We start from the raw sequence: 5,259 nt of genomic DNA on the forward strand, positions 1-5,259 counted from the left end.
GACCTGGTTGGCTGGCCCTTTTCCACCTGCCCCTTTTGGACTGTTTGTGGTGTTTGTTTGGGGTGTCTGGGATCCACCCCTTGGTGAGGGGGTACTGTCATGATCCTTATTTGTTTAGTGTCGGATTTAGTTTTGCTTCATTTTATGTCTTGGTTTCTTGTGGTTCATGTCTTTCTTGTTATGGTTTTGTGTCCACCTGTTTGTCAGCCCCTGTGTCTACCAATCAGCTCCCTCAGCCACTTGTGTTGTGTCCAGGTGTTGCTAATTGTCTCGTTACTTTGCTTGTATTTAGTTCCTGGTTTGTGTTCAGTTCTTGTTGGATCATTTCGTGTCACCACTTATACTGTGGTAAGTCTGTTTGTCTAGTCTAGTAAACATTGTCTGAGCAAACCTATCGTCCCGGACGTTTTTCTGCATTTGGGTCCACAATTTCTACCACGATCCTGACACAATCTTTTGCATCTTAAACCTTAAAAAAAACTGAAATTGTGCATTGAAAGAATAAACAATTAAGTGGTACCAGTAACTTCCTATTATTCTTGTGCAAAATACATTTCTCGCTAACATAAAAAATGAAATGGTTCATTCAGCTTCGGGTGCTGCGCTTCAGAAAACAAATCAGTTGCTGGATACAATGTAAAAAAAAAAAAAAAAAAAGCGCAAATTGCTGCTAAGGCTATTTTTGTTTCATGACATGTATGTTTAAAAATTAAAAAAAAAAAGAAAAGAAATAGCTTATAAAAACTAGACTAAGTGCAATTTCTGGAGAAATTGCATGGGAATGCTGAAAGCCGAATGGTAAGATTTAAATGCACGTGGAATGCCTATGAAATAAATTAAGAGATTAATTATGAAATTATAATCTTCTGGTTAATGGAAATTGCTTTTTACCACCGAGCAGTATTAGACACCTGGTAATGATGATACGTTATATATATATGGAAGTGGGCGTGGAAAATGATACTTAGAAGTTCAATGTCTGTCCCATTGAAAATTAATGGGGAAAAGTTGATATTAAATGTTAAATTGTGCAAATACTGTAAGTAATGTGGAAACAAACGATATATATCCCAGGAGGCGAGAATTTTTTAAGCTAGTTAAAATTTGAACAATGTAATTTGGAAGTATTATGTAGGAGTTGTTACGCGGCAAAAAAGTGTGGAGAATAAAAAATCACAATAACATAATGTGGGAATGCTTCATTCCCAGAATAAATGTTACTCTTTCAAAAGTACTGGTGCTGAACATCCCAGACAAAAAAAAAAAAAAAAAGTGCTGAATAGACTATTCAATAGAGGGCACAAACATATCGGAACAAAACCCTGATTTTTTATTTTTTTTTAAACCTCAAATGATAAAATTAAAGTTATTTTTGATAAAGATAAGCTTCTCAAGTCAAGTCAGCTGACAAATGGTTTTGCTTCTCATCCAGTACATTTGAGGTAGCACTGAAAAGTCTCTCACTGTCCACGCTTGTGCATGGGGCACAGAGAAACTTGGCTGCAACAACAGCTAGTGAGGGACGCACGCACATATTTTTTTTTTTACTCACTCACTCACTCACAGAAGTTTACATGTGTGAATGAGTGAGTGAAAAAAAAAATTCGTGCGTGCTTTCAAATTGCCGCGGGAGTGACGTCACAAAACCGACACGTTCGCCCGCCTCAATTGGCTGGAGGGTTGTAAACACTGTCTTCCCACAGAAACGTCCCGCTGTTTACAAAATAAACACAAAATGTGTGCTCCGCGTGCAGTACCATATCCCTCCCCTTTCTCTTCCCGTTTCCCTCTCTGAGCACGGCAGCTGAGCCACTGTCAAACCTCGCTTCAGACACGTGAAAAAGAGAGAGCGACATAGGTAGAGCGTGAGAGAGAGAGAGAGAGAGAGAGAGAGAGAGAGAGAGAGAGAGAGAGAGAGAGAGAGAGAAAATGACGGAGGGTGCTGGCTCTCATCGTTCACTTCAAACTCTTTGCTCTTTGTATTGACTCGTTCGCGACCGACACATCATTAATGGGTAGTGGAAGCTGTGCTCATTTGAGACGAGTAAACGCCATGCTGAACCAACCGAACTGGTCATCCCGCGTTCTCTTTTCTTTTTCAAACACCTCCGATAGCAATGGCTGTAAGTTTAATTGTGTTTAGAAGTGTTTAGACATCTGTTTTGGAGATGGTTTTTCATAAGTGTTCTACTTGAAACTTGCTTCCTTAGAGCACCGTGAATTCGCATAGCAATGCTGCTAACGATCTAATTAGCATATGAAAAGAGTCGCGAAAATGCCTTGTTTACATTTATAGTAGCTATTGTGAGCATTTAGGCTATATGCCTGCTCTCTGGACCTAGTTATTTTTGTGGTATATTTCTTCACTTAGCAACAGCTAATGTGCTGCTTTATTTCTGTTCATTTTAGTTTCACTCAACCTTTTCATTGAGGTCATGCTAAAGTTTGCTCACTGTAAGCTATCAAGAAGACTGTAATAAAGGAGCAAGATGCTCAGCCCTTCCTGGCTCATGAATATTGAGTTTGGCTTGCTGTTGACCTGCGTTAACGTACACATTGTATCCAACACGTAGTGATAACTAGGGATGTCCCGATCCGATCTTCGGGATCGGGATCATGTCAAAATCCGGCTTTTTTTATGATGATCAAACGGAACCGGACTCACTGACGTGATCGGATCCGATCACGTGTCACATCTTTTTACGGCGACGATGCGCTTTACGACTGCTGTAAAGCATAAGCCATCATGTCTGCTGTGTGGGAAGTACTTTACACTACCAGATAATGGTAGTCCAACAGCGACATGCAACTACTGCAAACAACCCGTTTCTCGTGGAGGAACTAACAGAGCCCGTTTTAATACCACCAATTTGATTCTGCACCTAAAACAGAATCATCCGGACGAGTTTGCGCTGTACACACGTAAGGCGGGAAATAAGCAGCAACTCTAACGGAGTCCTTTCAAAAGAGAGAAAAACTTCCTCAAAATAGCGACAAGTTGAAGAAAATAACTCAGAAGCTTGTCGAATTCATCGCACTCGACGACCAACCATTATCTGTCGGCGAAAACACTGGCTTTCGCCGTCTAATGGACTTTTTGGAGCCAAGGTACGAGCTTCCTTTTCGACACTATATAACAGAGACCGCACTACCGGAGCTATACAACAAGATCTCCATGTTTGAGCTCTTTTATTAGTGTCAAGCACCATTTCGTTTACAAACGAGAAATGGAGCTCTGATGTTTGCCCCATGTCTTTGCTGAGCCTCACAGCGCATTGGATTGACAAAACTTTCAGCCCGGTTAATGTTGTGCTGAATGCCACGGAGTTCCGCGGCTCTCATACAGCGGAACACTTAAAACTTGCCATTGAGGAAAAGATGAATGTTTGGCAAATAGACAAAAAACGGATCCACGTGATATTACGAGACAACGTAACATGCGCAAAGCGTTGGATGAATTGGGAGTGCGGTCGCCCATACACTTCACCTTATCGTCCACGAGGGCCTACTGTCACAACGTAGTGTGAGTGACACTCTGGCTATTGTGGGGAAAATAGTTGGCCATTTTAAGCATTCCCCTCTCGCCTACTCGTGCCTCCAGGACATCCAAGATGACCTTAAAATGTCAAAAAATCGGCTGCTGCAGGATGTCAGTGTAAGATGGAACAGCACTCTTTACATGTTACAAAGCATCCTTGACCAAAAATGGCCCCTAAGTCTCTATGCAAGCGAGTATGGTCTTCCATCTACTCTGAATGCAAACCAGTGGCTGTTGGTTGAGAATACTGTGAGTGTCTTGGCACCATTTGAAGAAGTCACAAAAGCAGTGAGAGTTCAGAGACCGCAACATATGCTGATGTAATACCTGCTATCACCGTCCTGAAGCGTCTTCTCTCTGACATGATACTGACATGGGAATAAAAACAGTGAAGCACACTAACTTAAGCTGTAAACAGGCACTTCTCCAACACTGAGACTGAGCCACTCTACAACATCACTACTTTGATTGACCCCAGATACAAAGGTAAGTCCTTTTAGCTTTGCCATAATTATTTATTTACAATTTTTATGATTTTTGCGTAAGTTTAATATTTATTATTTTCATAGGTAATTTTCTAATCCAGCTAACCAGAAACTTGCTAAAGATTTGCTCCTTGAGACAATGGAGAAGGTCAACACAGCCAGCTGCGACATGCCAAATGAAGAGCCAGTGAGAAAAGAATCTCGTGTAAGTCATGCAGAACCTAGCAAACTCGGAAGCATCTTCGACGAGATTTTGGAAGAGAATGACGTTGAAACAAGGTCTGCCACCTCTACTTCAACTGTTACTCAATTGCAGAACTACCATTTCCAAAACCATTTCCAGGGTAGTCAGTCCCCATAACACATTGCAGTTACTGATGACATCAAAATAAGATACAAGGAAATTAATATTAACTACGTACAAATAGTTTTAAACACAATTACCATTTTTGCATGAAATAATATACATGAATTATGGCATTTTAATATAGAAATTATAACATTTTAGCCTTCTATGAAAAACCTTTTAAACACTTGCACTGTGGGCAGAACAGTAGTTGTAGTAGTGGCAGTGGCAGTAGTGATGGTGGTCGTAGCAGTGTAGCCTTTTGCATATTTGCACACACCTTCCCCAACAGTTCTGTGCCAAACTCTCTCCCATTTATATTTACCCACTCTCTTCTAACCTGCTGTAACCTCATTGAAATGCTTAAACAGGATTTATTCAGGTCATTGCCAGTATCATAAACAGCAAAGGCATGAACATGCCACATTTTTCTTCTTCACCGTGGGTGTTTTTAGCAATTTGCATGTTGCTACAACAGTAAAAAGTCTGCTCAAAGTCCTGACCAAAGTCCAGTAAATGAAAAGCTGTGCCCTTATTTTATTTCATTTCATTTTATTTTTTAAGACACCTTATGGCGCCACAAGGCCTATTTTGGACGTTATTATAGTGGTGCGCTTCAGCCATTACAATCAACCTCAAGAAATTTGACTGGTTCAGCATTTTGGATGGTATCTTGCCTAGTAACCTTTGCACTGGAGTGACCTTTCATCTCGCTCACCCTGAATGCCACATAAATGGAGATACAATATCCTCCCTTTCATTCCTTCCCCCAACATGTTGAACTTTACCCTTGAATCTTTTCACAGAACTGTGGTTCAGAGAACTCCGTCCTTTGACCTGAAGTTGAGGGAAAGATTTTCGCTAACAAAAAAAACATGATATTTATTAAT

At 40.6% G+C, this 5,259-nt stretch overlaps 1 long non-coding RNA gene across 1 annotated transcript; it reads left to right on the top strand.

The window, feature by feature from the left end:
- The first annotated feature begins 2,013 nt into the window (after positions 1–2,013).
- LOC144005960 (uncharacterized) lies at positions 2,014–4,359 on the top strand. The gene is made up of 3 exons (XR_013279705.1): positions 2,014–2,123; positions 3,957–4,024; positions 4,108–4,359. It is a non-coding gene; the product is annotated as an uncharacterized LOC144005960 (long non-coding RNA).
- The last annotated feature ends 900 nt before the right edge of the window (positions 4,360–5,259 follow it).

This window comes from Festucalex cinctus, chromosome 18 (genome assembly GCF_051991245.1).
Source record: "Festucalex cinctus isolate MCC-2025b chromosome 18, RoL_Fcin_1.0, whole genome shotgun sequence".
In the NCBI taxonomy this organism is placed as follows: Eukaryota; Metazoa; Chordata; class Actinopteri; order Syngnathiformes; family Syngnathidae; genus Festucalex; species Festucalex cinctus.